This window comes from Rutilus rutilus (genome assembly GCF_951802725.1).
Source record: "Rutilus rutilus genome assembly, chromosome: 15".
In the NCBI taxonomy this organism is placed as follows: Eukaryota; Metazoa; Chordata; class Actinopteri; order Cypriniformes; family Leuciscidae; genus Rutilus; species Rutilus rutilus.
In genome coordinates, this window is record NC_140220.1 from 12078777 (window position 1) to 12096997 (window position 18221).

The following is an 18221-nucleotide window of genomic DNA, read 5'->3' on the forward strand; positions in this document are numbered from 1 at the left end:
ATATATCATAATCATAAAAATAAGTATATCAGATATTTGTTGCGTAGTGTTCAGTTTGAAAATTATTAATGTTTCACTGTGCATATAGGCTACTTTTACCTAGTCAATAACACAATTTTATTATGAGGCATTAAAAGTCTCTAAAGTGTCTAAGGTCATGAAGGTCAATAATGTATCCACTAACACATGCTTAGCATGTGTAATTCTTTATGGGATTTATAGCACCGTTGGTTACTTTATGTTAAAGGTAGGGTAGGCAATTGTTTACGTTCATGTGTTTTGGAGGAGGCGTGGCTTTGGAGACGCTCTGAAGGGAAGGCGGGATCTCATGCTTTCAAAGCTTGCCTCTCCGAAATTGCCTACCCTACCTTTAAGCTATGACAGTAAATCATGTGTAGAAGTTTGTATCAGTGCTCTGTGTGAACTGATTATCCATATGACTATAAGTACTAATGTTTCTGTATCATTGATGTGGTCTAACTGTAATTCCCCTATTCAACCAACCCCATTATTCCCTACATGTAGCCTACAATAACATTTTCAGGCCCCCAAAACGGCATTGTCATGTAAAAGAACGGCCAAAAGGCATATAAAGTTTACAGCTTTTAGTAGAAAACGGTGTTGTGTAAACGGCCCCTCCGTTTCTTTAAAATGATATGTGGCATATGGTTCTTAAAGCACCAACACTGTTGTGGTTCGACAGCAGTGTCCCATGACAGTTTCTCCTTTAAAGTTATTTGCAGTCTTTCAGCTGCAGCTTGTTTTGAAACTAACCAATTCTAAAGTGTTTCGTGACCCACCTACTGAGAATAAAAGTGTCAAATGGAACAGACGAGAAAAGAAAAGTGAAAAATTAGGTCTGTGGTGTGCTATTATTTAATGGAAAGCCTGACAGAAATAAAACGGTAGTTTTGAGCTTTGGCCAAATGTTTGGTAACACTTTACAATAAGGTATCTTTAGTTAACATTAGTTTATGGATTAACTACCATAATCTAACAATAAGAAAACTGTATTTACAGCATTTATTAACTGTTGATAATGTTAGGTAATAAAAATGTTCATGTTCAAATTAGTTCACATGCATTAACTAATGTTAACAGCTGCAACTTTTGATCTTAAATGTGTTAGTAAATGCTGAGATTTACATGTAGAAGTATTGTTCATTGTTAGTTCATGTTAACTAGTTAACTAATGTTAACAAATGAAACATTATTGTAAAGTGTTACCAAATGTTTTGTGCACCAAAACTCATGCATTAACTTTCATGGAGGTGTCTTAAAAATGTCATGAATAATTTATAGATAGTTCTATGTTGTAATCAGAATGCTCATATAAATCTATTACACCTCTTGCAGTTTACATTTTTATATTAAAGAGCGAGAGACTGAAATCACTTTCTTTGATGCATTGCATCCTGTCAAAATGTGCTGTTATTTTATCGTCCTACTTGTGTTTAAAATTCAAAAAATACAAGTGAATATTACTGGGTGTTAAAGCAAAATGCAAACTGTACTAACACCATGCTAATAAATTCAGTATCACATGGCAGAAAATGAAGAGCAGTGCCTGTTTACTAAAGAATCACTCTGTAAATCACTTCCATTCTGCTACACAAATAGGCCTTCTGCATCATTTGAACATCAGTACATGTAGGCATCCAAAGCATTCTCGTCAATCACATCAAACTCCGCTGGGTCACTGCAAATCACAAAGCTTTGATGAGTGATTCCACTTGTGAAAAATTCCTGCTGAGAGCTTACAGTGCAAGTGAAGAGCCTGGCAAGTGCAAAGGTTTGTCATGGCAGGAATGAAGAGGGGATTTAGTCTATTATAATCAGAATCAGAGCTGTGGGAATGAATCAAGGGGTTATCCAGACCTCTCTGATCAGCCAGCCTCAAAATTACGTCTTTTTTATAGCACAATGAATCCTACAGCAGAATACACACCCAGGCGGGGAGAAAAAGCACAGTGCTGCCAAATTTGACAGTTGTTTTGAAAAGAAATGCTAAAGCCTTGGATTGAGAAGCAAAGACATTAATAAGGACTGAAGAGTAATATGGAAATTGCAGCAAGCAGGGCTATGCAAAATTCAGAATTGGTTCCGTTTCAATGAGTTAACTTTTGAATGGAATTGGCCACTGGTTGGCACAAAAGGAAAGTTTCATGAATTGCAGTGTTTTATACAACAGTTAGTTCTGGTATTGTTATGATATTTTATTATGGTAGATTTCTTATAACGGCATTAAAACATTTCAGAGTTTGTCACTCCACTGTTTGTAATTGCTACAGCCAAATCCAATGATATTCAGTGCAAAAGCACTCTTGCTCATATGACAATGGCAAACTAACACTATCGTATTGGCAACCGACACGACCTCACAGTAATTTGATTCATACACTTTGAATCCTGTTTAGGGAATAATAGAGAAATCAGATCAAGATGACGATATGTCAGCTTTGATCAAATCTGACGCCTGCTATTCAGCCACTCAAGTGTAGCCTGGGAAAACCCAGACAACTTCCGGCAAATTTAGATTTGCTCTGCAAGTAGTCTGGCAAAGAGCCCATTCAAGCCCATTTCTAATCCGTCGAAATCGCGGCACCAATCAGAAACGTTGGGGCGGGCTTTACACAATGACGATTGCTCTGATTGGTTTTTAGGTCTATCCAATTGCGCCCAGAGGCATTTGAGCGACGTCCGTTGGTGAAGCGCACCAACTTTTAAATGCATTATTATATTCAAATTGCAAACACATGAGGACAGTCTCCATGAAAGACCCACTGGCAGATGAACGTGCTACTACATTTCTCTCCGAAACGGTAGGAAATTAATAGATTAGTTCGATTTAATAGTGGATTTTAACTGTGACAAGATGATTGACAGGGCAGTTTACGTGACTGGATGCACGCGACAGAGCCATCCGATAAAGATGACGAAGTAGTATGTCCCAAAGCTTGCCTTTTTTGCTACACATTCAAAAGTAAATACCTTTTCTTCACAAAAAGAGTACATACTTTTATGGCTTAGTGTAAATAGGCGAATTGGGACGCAGCATATGGCTTTACACGATGACGATTGCTCTGATTGGTTTTAGGTCTATCCAATTGCGCCCAGAGGCATTTGAGCGACGTCCGTTGGTGATGAGTTATTAATGAAGCTTTGCCAGACCATAACTCAGTTACTACTGAGAATGGTCTGGTTTTAACCAGGCTAACTCGAGTGGGTAACAGTCTCAAAATACAGCTGTTGCAAGATTAGTGAATGTGAAGATGTCACAGAGAGAACACTGATACAACAAATGCTCGATGGAATCAATGGAGAGGTTAAGATTTGACATTTAAAAATTGGCTACATTTGGATTTTGCTCCAAAATGGGATTCAACTCTGTTAAACAGACCACATGAAATCAGGTTACAGGTTACCTAAGTAAAATTCAACATGTAGACGATTATGACGCTCTGTTATTCCTGAAAAAAACATGGTGGCACAAGGGTGGCCGCTGACTCAAGCAGAGCGGAGGCGATCCATCATATGGAATTCTCCTTAGGCCTGTGGAGAGTTTTGACGTTAGTGGAGCGGCACAGACTAATCCAGACCCAGCAGGTGTGGAGGCGGAGGACAACGACCCATGCGGGTCAGGTCTACATTAACACAAAAAATTAAATGCATTTGAATTAATAAAAGGAAAAGAAGAGATTTTTACAGTTCATTTACATTTTACAAATTGCTACTGATACAGTGAACAAACAGTCCTGAAAACACCCGCATTAAACACAAACTGAAGATGCCCAACAACGTTGCTTTTAATATTGGTAATGGACAAAGCTTTTGAATGCAAAACAACCATCAACTGAGAGTATTATTTGTCTAATGGTTAAAGTCAAAGGTTACAGTTTTGACAGAAAGGGAAACCCATAAACTTTAGGGTTATTGAGACCCAATTTCTCTCAGGTTTCTCCAGACTGTCAGTATAATTCGTTTACCACTAGTTTCTTGGGTAAAATGCTTATGGTACATAATATATAACATTTAACATTTATTTCTCATTTGATTCATTTTTCCATTATAAACTTAACAATCCCATGCAGGCTCATTGGAAAGAAATGGGCCAGTGGCGACAGTTCTGCTAAATGATATTACGTTGCTTCTTGCACAACACTTTCAAATTAAAATGTCCAGTAAGAAGTGCTAAAAGCAGTTTAAGTTTTTACCGAACCAGTATAATGTGAATCTGGCAACGTTTTATGGCGTTGTTTGTTGTATCGCAGCAGTTTGGAAACGAAATGTCTGGTAAGTGGCGCTAAAAGGTTAAAGCTGCATTCAGTAACTTCTGGATTTCTTCGCTGTATTCTCGCTTTTTGCTCGCAGGTTTCTCTCTAGAGCTCCCCCCACAGCTTCGGAATAGATATTTGACAACACTGTTGTAAAAACTCGTTGGCTATTCTCAGACACCAGAGGCTAGCAGATCAACGACATCAAAGCAGATGGGATATTCTTTAAAACGTCTTCTTCATTCGGGTTCGAACAGCGTGAGGGAGCGCAATAATGACGGCATTTTAGCAGATTTCTTTTGGCCGTAAAGCAATTGTTTACATCGCGAGAACTGATATCACGCGAGACTTCCTGACGCGGCGGCCGGCGGCCCGCCGCCCCAAAGTTGCAAGTGCGTATTTTCCGCTCACGGGCACCAGGGGGGTGCGAAACGACCACCATTCAACCCGAAATAAGTAATATAACCATTCCAATGACTCCGAAGCTGTTCAGTTAAGGTAAAAAAAGTTACTTAGTTCACCTTTAATGCGCTTTCCAATGCGCCTTACCATCGACACTAAACCCTCCCCTTCTATTTTTTAGGCTTAAATAGGGATTGAATACCAAAAACTGACTTTATCAAAGATGTATGTTTAGAACACTGAACCAGCCGTTCAGCAACCAACTGTCTAAGCACTTGAAGAGCTATTTGGCGGCTATTGCAGCGCTTCTGGGTTCTTCTACGTCAGAACGCCGGCTCACCATAGCCAGCTCCTGCGTCAGCATCACGCGTAGTCGTAGTGCTCACGTGAACAGCATCGGCCAAAAATGAGCCGGCATTCTGACGTAGAACCCAGAAGCGCTGCACTGTGTTTACTACGTGATCCGCTTAGGAAACTGACATTGAAGAGAAGAAATTCATTATTTTTGTTTGTTTTTTGCACACAAAAAGTATTCTTGTCGCTTCATAATATTAAGGTTGAACCACTGTACTAGTCACATGGACTATTTTAATCATTTTCTTTACTACCTTTCTGGGCCTTGAAAGTTGCAATGACGTTGCTGTTTATGTTCAGAAACCTCTCGAATTTCATCAAAAATATCTTAATTTGTGTTCTGAAGATGAACGAAGGTCTTGCAGGCTTGGAACGACAGAATCCTCATTTTTGGTTGAACTAACCCTTTAAAGCTGTCATAATCAGGTCTTCATTTTGGCTTTAAGTGCTTATAGATTACACACACTGTAAAAAAATACATTTAAGGTTGTGTATCATTGGAGAGAAGCCACTAACAAATGCATTTGGCAGAACATTCATTAAACAGGAGCAAGAACATGAAACTTCAATGCTATTTAAGTAAGGACCTATTAATTTCATGCCAACTGCAAGACAGACAGTGGTTTAACATCAGTGAAGGTTTGTCTCTTGATTGCTTCACATTTGCAGAAAGGTAACTGCTTGCATAATGTCATTCAACAAATTGAGATCATTTGCATCTGGGTTGGAGTGCTCCATTGCCTCTTCTGGACGGTTCTTATGGAAATACAATTCAAACCCTCTTATTAATGATAATAGCTGCTTCACATTTGAAAAAAAGGGGCAATGCAAATGACAAGTATGTATACGTGCTTCATTGTTGGGTTTTCGATCAAGGTTTTATGCATAATGTACCCCAAAATTACGCAGTCTGGTGCATTTCATGTCATTTTAACTTAGAAAGCCCATTCATTATTAGAGGAAAAACAGTGCCAGGGTGCTGGTGATATTCAATGATGCAACCCCTGCTAGATGTCAGGGAGTATGCCGCCCTGATTTCATTAATGGTCTCATTTGGTTTATCTAAAAATCAATAAACTGTGTCTGTAACATGAAAGAGACACATCACTGATGGGACGTGGAGACATCAAAGTTTCCCGCCGAGCCAGAAGGTATCCCCATCCTTTTGAAGTTCTTAAAAATGATGAGCTATTCTCCACGCAGATGCTTCTCTGTGTCATTCATTTGCTGATATAATGAGGCCCAGTAATTATTTAATGTGGTTATTCAGCATAGAAGATCAATGAAGTTGGTTGGTTTCTATTTGGAGACTAGGGGGAAAAAAAGCTCTAAGCAAGTCTTTATTGAGGGAGAAAGTGTTGACTGCAATCACTGCAGCTTGTTGCACCGATGATCTAAGACAGTATTGTTATTTTTATAGTTACCTTTACAACTAAAACTATTAAAAACGCTGTTTTTATTCAAACAAAAAAGCTGAAATAAAATATAAATATTAGATGAAAAAGGTTATACATTTTGAAATTTTGCCTTAATTGGCAACCAACTAAACTAAAACAAAACTGAATAAATCTAAACCGAAAAATATATTTAAAAAAATATTTTTTTGTGAATTGAAATAAAACAACAAATGAAAAATTTGAAATACTGCCTTGGCAATTAACTGAAATAAAAACAAAACAAAAATAAAACTTAGAAATATTGAATAAACTAAACTAATGAGAACAGCTAAAATTGAAACAAAACAAAATAATACAAATGAAAGATAATTCAAAATATTAATAAAAACTTTAATATTACCTAAACTTCTCTGGGCTCTTTCAACTAATATGATATTCTACATTATAATTAATTTAATTAAAGCAAAGTGATCTCAGGGAGGAAGAGAGTGGTTTAGAGTTTTTGTACAAAATAATTATTAAATGCAAAAAAAGAGGATCATAACACAACATCATTTGTATTAATGAACCCTTCTGTGAGTGCAACCTACATGCACAATATGTGGGAGTCAGATAATTGCAGATTTTCAACTTCAACAAAAACTCTGCAATTACCAAAGGCAAAATGTTCCACAGATTTTCCCAGAAGCTTCTAAATGCTGAATTAGAATTACATGTACAAAAACAGTGTAAAAATACTTCCATAACAGATACTTTATAACTTGCCAGTGTTCTTGTTTTTGCTGTTTGGTGGAATATTGAAATGGATGAATGATGAATGATGATGAATGATGAATGTCTTCACTCGATAGCCAAGCCTCTCTGTAGGAATGTGCACAGGCTTTTCTCTTAGAGAGGAAATGGATAGTTAATGCGAGTGTCTATAAGCCAGATGTGTCCATGCCATTTCTCATAAAAAAACTGTCAATTATGGCTATGGGGCTCAAGGCTGATATATTAACCCATGCCTTCAACGAACATGAACTATCACCAGCACTAAACGTCCTTTAGATTTTAAGCTTAGCCTATATATTCTCATTTTATTTTACATGTATTTCTTTCATTTTAAGTTTGATTTGTTTGCAGCGTGTGAATAACTCCGAATGATATCAGCTCTGCACATAAACCCCAGATGTGTCATCTGGCATTACCAGATGCAGTTTATCTCAGGGGGAGCACCTCTCAAACACACCGTTCATTCAATCAAAAATGGATGGAGTAATGATTCGAAAGCAATTCTAAGCTGCTGAACCACCTGGAGGGATTTCTCTGAAAACTATCAGACATTGTAATAGATCATTTTAATCATCCTGCTCTGTTGCAGTTTCAGCTGTATCTAATAAATTTAACGACAGAAAGGTAAAGGCACTGAGACTGATTAAATGAAATACTGCCTAAGAATACATCATAAAACGGCTTTTATTTGGCTTTGAGACAAGAGCATGTTCATAGCAACTATGTCTAGAGCAAAAAACTCTGGTGCTGCGTTTCTCAAAAGCATTGTGAGCTAAGTTGATCGTAGAGACCACTGGGGCTAATGGTTCTACGACCTACTCAGGCTTAATGCTTTTGGGAAATGCAGCCCTGGTCTTTTACAGATAAGGAGGTGAAAATCTGTCAGTTAACATGCAGTAGGCTAGATTTAAAGGTGCATTGTGTAATATTTAGGAGGATCTGTTGAGAGAAATGTAATATCATATACATAACTATGTTTTCAGTGGTGTATAAAGACCTTACATAATAAACCGTTATGTTTGTATTACCTTAGAATGAGCCATTTCTATCTAAATACACCGCGGGTCCCCTTACATTAAAATAGCCGTTTTGTGCCGACATGTTTCTACAGAAGCCCTAAACGGACAAACGCGTTTCGTCACCATGTTGTTCTTCGTGCAAAGAAGCTAGCTAAAGTCAGCGAATAAAACACTGACACAATGATGAACAAGTAACAATAATATTCAAAATAACATATCGTTTTACTTAATAATCAAGTAAACATAATTTCTGAATGTATCTTTGTAAAGAAACCTCATTGCATAACCGGCTACTCTCTACTGTCTCAGACGAAGACATATTTTCCTGTCGGCCACCGTAACTTCTGTCACCATTAGATTTCGATAAAAATTATACAGTGCACATTTAAGTTCAATTAAGTTCACATATAATAACTTAGGACACTAAAAGACCTTTCTACTGACTCTGAAAAACACCAGGAGAAAGATGTCTATAGATCTCTATCACCGTGAGAACATGCCATAGTCCTGCTGCAGGGAGGCTTGAGGACTGCAGATGTGAACTGTAATGTCCTAATGTAAGACGCCTAAGATAGTTCTACAGGGAGACATGAAGGACAGCTGATCGTCCTCGCAGTGATAAAACCATGTGTCCCCGTAGACCTGTTCAAGAAATTGCTAATGCCTTGGTGGAATAGTGGAGTAACATCTCACAGCAAGAACTGGCAAATCTGCTGTAGTTCATGGAGATGAGATGCAATGTATAATTAAAGCAGCTGGTGTCACACCAGATACTGACCGCTAATTTTGATATTTTTAAATCTATGGACATTAATCATCTCAAGTCGGTGGTTTTCTACTTGCAGTACTTGCACGTTGGGTCTCCGAGGGCATGGTGTGTACCAGGTGTATTTATTCCTGAAGGCAGGTGGGATTGCTGAGAATGTATATTGATCTGTAAGTAATTCAAATTCCCCACAAATCCTGTTTCACTGTGTAACACTGACTTCAGGATTTACTCTCCTGTCAGCATAGCACAAGATGGATCTGAAATGAAATGGCCTGTAGAAATACGACCTTTGTGATCTGTGTTTAATATAGCTGGTTATAACCCAGCAACCTAGTCGTAGGTAATAATAAGTAAAATTAATGCATAAATAACCTTTAATATTTGTATGAATGTATGTGGAACATTTTATGGAACACTTGCAGCATTCGTTATAAACATCTTATATTTGCAATTTTATATATATATATATATATATATACACATATAAATATATATACTTTTTTGCTAAATTTGATCCAAAACAGTTAGTAATGGTGGTCAGTGCATGTTCCTGGCAATATGTTGTTATACAACACAATTGTCGTTAGAAGTGCAAATTAATGTTGTATAGCTTAAACACATATTTAGTAAAAACATAGGAATTTAAATATGTAAATATGTAAATATCTTAAAATCAATATTGTGGATCTCTGAGGGTCAATATATTTTACCAATGTAAAGCCTCATTTTAAAGGGAATTCTACTAAGGGCGAGAAAGCGAGAGAGCGAAATTCATTTAGGGAACTTAACATCAACACAGTTCACACAGTAGATGTGACAAAGTTATGCAATTTTTATCATGAGTGACTTACAGTGAGCTGCGAGAGCTTCAGGTCTGGAGGGCTGTGGCTGTTTTGTGAACTGAAAGAGAGTCTTGAAGCGTAAGGGATTATCTCCCCTCCCTTCCATGTCATGGGCATGGAGGCAATGAGCACTGCAATGCAGCAAAACAAATCCAGAGAATCAGTTAAGAATCTCTGATTGCCCGACTGCAACAAACAATGTGTAGTTGTGATTGTGTAGGAATGCAAATCTCAATAATTGTCCTATTCCTGAGTAAACTATCCAAGGAACCAAACCTGCAACCTCTGTTTTAGAATCTCACATTTGTAACCACTAGATCACCAAACAGTGGTGGATAAAGACTATGAGCTGCATTAGGCCTGAGATGTTGTATAATGTCACTAATTTCTAATGGATAAATAGTTTGTCATAAATCTGTCATTAAAAATGTCATTTCACAAAGACAACATGATGTTCCCAAAAATTTAATAATTGTATTTTATACTGTCACTGTACTAAAACTAAAGCAAATATAAAATATTACCATTTGGAGACATATGTGGAAAATTCCTTAAGCAAAAAAAATTTCAGTCAGGACCACTCTGTAGAGGCAAGCTTGACTAAGCAAACCTTGCTGAGGTTTGAACCCCCCGAAGCCTAAACCAATTAAAATGTATAAGCAACAGTTACATAATTCCACACGGAAGTAATACAAATACTGTAAAGAGTTTGTACAAGATTGAGCAACAATAAGTTGGATAGATAGATAAATCTCCATGGACAAGCAACTAAACAAACATGCGCCTGCATAAGGAGGAGTTGGGGTTGGAGGATGGGTGAGTGCGTGTCTGTGCGACAGACTAAGGCAAGTGAGAGTACGATAAACATTAATGTCTTGCTTAATTGGTAGTGGGAGGAGTTACGGCCCAGCTGAGCGTCAGCTGATGGAGGCTGTCATGCCGTGGTCTGCCTGAATTACACTTGAGCTCCATTCAAAACAAAACATCGGCAAGTCATCGAAATGTATGATAATGTCACAATGACCTGCAGTGTTTGTCACTAATATTCAGTTTCACAAACTCATTTACCATTGGCAGGTGCAACAAAAAGTTTGCACGATTATGATATTGCGAGTATCACCCTTTGCCCTATTTGAACCTACAATCTACAATTACCAGCCCTGAACTTTATGTTTAGTTTAGTTATTTACAAAAATTAAACAAGTCTTTAAGCTAGATTGGAAAAGTAGCAAGGGATGGGGACAAACCACCGAATTTAAACATGCAATGTAAATTTGACAGCTAGCTAGTTTAACTCATGTGGTTGCCAGATTGAGGACACGCAACAGGAGCGAGCGCAAATAAAAATGGAAAGCGAGGAGGTCTTAAATCATCGTAAGTTGATGAGTTGATTTATCAGCGTCTTAATATACCCCAGTTCATAGAGATTTTTAGATGGATGCCGAGGCTTTTTAGGTCGGATAGAATCTGCGATCTCTGACCCAGTTCGTTTGCTGGCTTCCATGGCTGCAATATGCTGTATTTAAATGGCAACCCGGGGTGTCGGAATACTATTGGGTAAATTGGCAGTGGGCAGAATCACACAGACCAAAACAAAAACAAACATTCCGACACGGAACGCACATTTCAGAGTAGAATAACTGGCTGTAGCATTGTTTTTCAGAGAAACGAGTATGTGAACTTAGCATGTTTCCTAAATATCTATTTTTCTAAAAAAATCCATAAAGCACCTCCACTAGGCAACACTAACTGAGGACAATGCTGAGTGTCCCCTATGGGCCCCTTCTCTGTCCACTCTGCCTAATCAAGGTAGTGCATCCTATATTTGAACACTGAACATGCACTGTTAGCATATGTTTGTTAAACCCAGAGTTCTGCAATGTTTCTCTCAAAAGCAGTCGACACAAATGGAACATTTCTGGCATCGGGAAACAGCCGAAGCAGGAAAGCATTGGCTTGTTCGCTGACCTCAGTGGGTTGGGGTCAAATCATTGATGCACGCTGCATAGTCAATGCTTTCTGCTCTTTCTTTTTGTATGCCAGCAACCATCTGGGGACGAAGATAAAAACTCAGGTTCATCATGGTGGGCAGCTCATCAACCTTAAAAATCTCTTAAAAACTCATGAAAAGATGATTTAGCTTGAAGCAAAAACAATGTTACATACAGTATCATTTTAATTACATTCTAGTGAAATGACTCGATTATGTCCTTCTTTCATAAATCAGTGATCTAGGGCACTTCTAAAACAGGTTTGTTGGGGTTTGAGCCTTAGAGAATTAGGGGTATATTTGATAAGCATAAGCTCCTGAGCAAGATAGTCAAGGATGACTGAGTGGAATATTAGACCAAATATCACACGCACACACAGGAAAATTGTATCAAATTATCCAGTGTGGGCTGACTATTGCTATGGTAACAGACCATGCATTACATTCTCTGGAACCATTTGCTTACTTCCCTTGCACGGTCAGACCGGTGCTGTCAGGGAACGAGGCCTGCCCCTTGAATATGCATGAGATGCCACCTGTCCACACCGCCAACTAAGCACCATGGCTGCAATATCCTGTGGAAGCATCACGCTCATAATTAGCATCATCTCTCCCCTCGCAACAAACATGACTGACAGAGAGACCAAGACTCTCTCACAGCGAGGCCAGAGAAGGGGTTCTTGCTTTACCTTTTACTGCAGTAATTAAGCAGGAGCAGGCAGATGTAAGAGCATTTTAACATAGCAAGGAGTTGGGAAAGAAATCAAAATAGAGAGAATCTGTTCCTCTTTTAATCTCATCTATGATGGTACATGATATTATTAGTTCATTTTGGGTCCTGCAGAGGCCCAGCCTCTCCTCTAGAAGAACTTCTGGGTGCTGAAACAAAATTGGTGAGTTAGTGCTTCAGAAGGATATGTAGTACTGTACACGAATGTTCTTACCCTTTCTGGTGATGAGTGGCAGTTGTGGCACACTCACACAAACACTCAAGGAAAACACCCTCAGTTAATCTTCATCTTCACAGCCCTGGAGGATACGCATCATAATGCAGAGCATTAAACCTTCATTATAGCTCATTCCCATCTCAGATTCATGCTGGGAGATATTGGGCGAGATGAGTGTCCAGTAAGAAAAGTTCTCCTGTGGGAACGTATTCTGCAGCTCAACAACATCAACTCTGCCACAGAAACTCTCCCTGACACTGATTATCTTTTCAAAGCTTTTTTTTAAATACTGAATGTGGAGAACAGAGGTTTACACTTAATGCCAATCAATTTTGTGAACAAAAGCCAAGTCTGAGACTGTTCATTCATGACTTAAGAGCTTTCTGGACATAAAATGATTACAGAAGTACACTGTAAAAAAATTTGAAGATACTTAAAGCTCAATTTTAGTTTCTCCAGGTGGCAGGAACCTTTTCAGGGTGCCTCAAAAATGTAAAGGAACTTCAATTGACACTACTGTATGTCAATGGACCCTTTTCACAGACTGTGATGATGCGTTTTAACATCATCAGCATCGTAAATCCTTTAAAAAAAAAAAATTACATTTTATATTTATAACACTATACTTAGTATTATATTACCTTTGCATCAAATTACAAAAAACTAGTTAAAGCAGAACTCGGCAACTCTAGCGAACTCTAGTCACTTCTTCGCTGATTTTCCCTTTTGTTGTCGCATGTTTTCCACACGAGCTCCCCCTACAGCTGTGGGGCGTATATTTCACAACACGGTCGTAAAAAACTCACTTGCGGCGGCCTCCTCCCCCTCTCTACCGCTGCTCATGTGCGTTTGTTTTGATCGGAGCAAGCCAACTGTATCGTGTGGAGCTATGTCTACCTAGGTGGGTAATCTGGTAATACATCATACATGCGCGTGTGTTTATGTCGAATTGCCGTAAAGCAATTCGTGTTTCGCGCTCGTTCTCGTTCTCATTCTCGCTTCTCACGAGACTTCCGATTTCTATCTTGCCGGGACGGTAGTGCCCAAGTTGCAAGGTTGGTTTTCCGCCTGGGAACGCTGAGGGGAGCGGGGAAAGTCACCAATATCACCAGAACAGGTTGTTTAACCATCCAAATTATTTCTAGACAGTTTTATTAAGTTAAAAAAGTTACCAAGTTCTGCTTTAACGCTGCTGTGAGGGTGTTTCTAATACAGCGGATGTGGGAGTGACGGTAAAATTGCAATCTTTCTCTCTTCTGACTGCTATCAATCTCTCTGTCTCTGTGTTATACTCTTTTGAAAGTTGTTTAAGCAAATTGAAACTCAAAAAAAATCTCATCTCTCATTCAACGCTATTTTACCCAACTATGACGACTTTCGCTTCTGAAAAAACCCAAAAATGTGAAAAGGGTCAATGTCAACTTTATTTATATGACACCATTATAAAAACAACAATTGTTAATCAATGTGCTGTAAAATGCGTAAGGACAATCAATAACTAAATCATATACAAAATAACAGATTACAAATATAAATCAAAAACAAGACCAACAATCACACAAATCAATTATGAGAGAAAATTATATTTTTAATATATTTTTAAGCTTTGTTTATCAAAGTGTAGGAGCAGTTGTAATAACTTTGGAACAGCTTTCCTGTTTTTCCGGTGTAGCAACGGCAAAAGCACAATCACCTCTCAATATCTGTCTATCTCTGTCTCTCTCTGTATATATTCTGTATTTATTGGAGGAAACGCTGACCGTTTTTAAAGCTTTTGCAGTAACTTATGGGCTCCATTTTGTAAGCTCCTCAGAGAACTGACCTTTTCGACAGGAAGCCTAAATATTCTCCAGAGGGTTTCAACCTCAAATGGTGCCTCGAGTCTCTTATCATTGTTACAGCATAGGGCCAAATGTATTCTGTCAGCGCTCTTGTGCCATTTTTATCTCATTGCAAGATTTTTGTGGACCTCCAAAGCTAAATAAGAGCTATTTATTTCAAAGACTTGAATCATTAATCAGTCCTGAATTCATTAAAAATTCACACAACACATCTGGAGGTGACAAGTGTAACAAAACTCTTTCTCCATAAAAAGATGAATTAATCCAACTTATGCCAATCTTTTAAACTCTAAGGGTGCCTGGTTCAATCCATATTAGCAGCATAAAGGCAAACGCTCCATCTCGCCTGTCAAATTCCTTGTTTCATTATTAAACATGCAGATTCTTTCCCTACAGCCAACACACGTCAGCAGAGCCCTTTAAAGAACATCTCATACATATCTGCCCACTCTTAAAGGATCTGAAAAGTGTATTAGCACCCTTCTATGTCTCATGCAATACTTTAGATAAAAACTACATAACTCCACTGAAAAAAAAGATGAATTTATCTGTGTTTTGCATTTCTCTGGTAGTCTGGCTATCACCAGACCAAGCTCAATCTTTTAAGATTGAACATGAGTCTGGGGAGTCTGCTCTGTATTTTCTACTGCACAAGAGGTGTGATCAACGGGCATAGTTCAAATGCCTCTGTACGCAACTGGATAGTCCTTCAACCAATCAGACCAACGATCCAGGTGACGTACTTTGCAGAGAAAACTCCAGGTAGGAAACGTGTCAACAAACGTGTTGGGTTGAAGCATTGATCAGCGGTTTGCAGAAGCAGCAATGGCATTGAGCGATTTTTTGCAGGTTGTGCAAAAAAGAAAAACATGAAAGTGAGTGGTATTTACACCCACTCAAGCGATTTGTTTGCTAAACTAAAGAAGCCATTGAGCATCGCCGAGAGGTTAAAAGGAATTGGACTGGATTATACCCACCAATAGCGCGCCAGGTGGATAAGCCAGTTTGTGATTGGTCCCCGAAAATTTGTAAGGGAAGTAGGATAGAAGAACATATCGCCGCAGGGCGAAATCAAATCACCGGCAGATCGGGCTTGGTTTACCCAGTCTATTTCTCTGGCCCTATAAATGCTAACAGCATGGCTGTTCTGATGGCACAAATATGTCCACTCATTGTCCATTCTGTGGCATTTATCAAGCAAATGGCAATGCAATCAGCCCACAACCAACAGCCTTAAACTAAACATGACATATGGAGTCTTCCACAAGGACAAACTAGAGGCAGTCCCTTATATGATCCACTGTAGCCATGGCAACAAAACACTTGCAGTTATGTACGGTAATTTCAAATGCCAAGAGAAGCTGTCAAATGCCGTTCAACTATCCAGGATGATTAGGATGGCTCCCACAACATTAACGTGACTATTAGGATATTTTGTGAGGCTGGTGTCAATTGGAAGGTTAATTATTTCATTAAATGGCAGAATGAAGTGAAGTTCACAGACAAGTTCACACATTATATCCCATAAAGGTCACATCACCAAAATGCATCCTTAAAATATAAGCTATACTATACTTCTTTTCAATCACACAGCATCTCAAATACAGGTTTCCGAAGACATACTAGGGGTGCAACTACACCCTCATGTCACGATTCGATATATATCACGATACGATATTATTGCAATACTCAAAGACATATGGTAAAAGGTTAACAAAAAATTACTGTTGATTAAAATGCTAAATTTGGTATTACATTGGGGGTGGAAATGAAAAGGCTTGGTGACACCAGAATAAAAATATTCATGATTCTGAAGCTGAAAAAATAAAGAATTATTTTAGACGAATATGCTTTGCACTCCGTCACTGACTAGATATATTTAAAATAATGTAGGCCACTTTTTACTGGTAACATAAGACATTTGGCATTATCAGGATCCACAAATATTCCCCCATTGCATTATTATATTCAACATTATAAAAGTAATGTAGTACTAACACTAAAACTAAGAATTTTTTCCTCACACAGTAATTTTTATTTTGGGTGAACTATTGTTGCATTTTTGTATATATTGTGACACAAAATACTAAATACTGAGTAAATACTAAACCGATTAAAAGATTCTAAAGCAAAAATTGATGAGTAATGTTTTGATATTGCCACAGTGTTTCCTGCACATTAAGCTGTGAAATAAAATAATTTTAACAGCAAAAATCTGCTTTAAGTGACTTTTTTAACTTTTTTAAAAATTGCGAACAACAGTGACAGTCTAAAAGCATTACAATATGCTCATAATCCATCACTGCATTGCAGCATATGGCAGTGCAATAATGTTGTTTACACAAAGTTGCAACAATTACATGAATAACTGAAAGCTACAGGAATATTCAGCGTCTCGATCTGAGCTTTAAAGAGTCCTTTCACACTTTAATAAAGGAAAGCACTCTGTTACCCTGTTGAAAAGAACATGACCTTCCAAATGATTGATTTGTGCTTTGAACTACGGAAATATGAGCTTCTTATTGGAATAAAGTGCTGCAACTTGATTCTGGCTCAAGTGGAAAAAAGAACTTCACAACATTTCTCAACATCAAAATTGCAATACAACTGAATATATAAACTATATATATAAATGAATATATGTAGGTAGAAATGTTTCAATTCATCTTTAGGTCTTTGAGTACATTACAGAATACCCAAAATTGACTGCTCAAAATCATTGAAGCACAAAACTAATTTACAAATAATTCATTAAATTAAACTAAATGCATAAAAAAAAAAAAAAAGAATTCAACATATTACTGTATTTCCTAATTCTAACTGACTATCCCCAGTTATGCTTCTGTATTAGAAAACAACATAAAATGCTGATTAATAAAATATATTTGCCATGTATTTTATCTTATTTTTATTTATTTATTTATTTTATTATTATTTATTTATTTCCATGCGATAACTAAAGAACAGTTCCCATCGTTGTCACATAAAGATGATCTGGAATGCATCATAGCATTTTAGCACGGCTATTGTGTGAAAGGCGACTGGGTTCAATTCACTTGGCAATATCACAGCCAAATGGTATTGGGGAAGAGCTCTAATAATATCTATGCAAAGCGTACTCTTTTCAATTCCACAGCTGTGCAGCCTTGGCCCTGGTCATTATATCGGGATGACAATACCCTCTGAGCGCTATTGCAAGTCCTACAATAATTCCCATTTTACATTTTGCTAGCTGTGATTTGTCTTTTTGTTCTTCTCTGTCCTAATGTTCTCTCTTTGCCTTGCAGTTTTTGCTGCTAAGGATATGCAAATGAAAGAGCATACATTCCCTTTGAATCTTGAGCAATCACATATCTGTAGATAATCTTTGGTACGGGAAAGCCCACTGAAATAAACCAGCAATGTGTGAGATTGAATGTTAATTAAAAAGCAGCTTTCCGCACAATTACAGTTTTCCTGCAAAAGATGTTATTTTAATAGGATTATATGTCAATTCTACACAGCTCTAAATGTAAATATTTACAGGTAAGTTATATTATATTATGCGTTATATGCGTTAATGATGGAGTTCATGGTCAGTGTATTTTGGAAAATTATTACTCTATGATTTAA

At 37.7% G+C, this 18221-nt stretch overlaps 1 protein-coding gene across 1 annotated transcript in view; it reads right to left on the reverse strand.

The window, feature by feature from the left end:
• vsnl1a (visinin-like 1a) overlaps positions 1–18221 on the reverse strand; it is a 67000-nt gene that overhangs the window by 31527 nt on the left and 17252 nt on the right. The window lies entirely within an intron of this gene.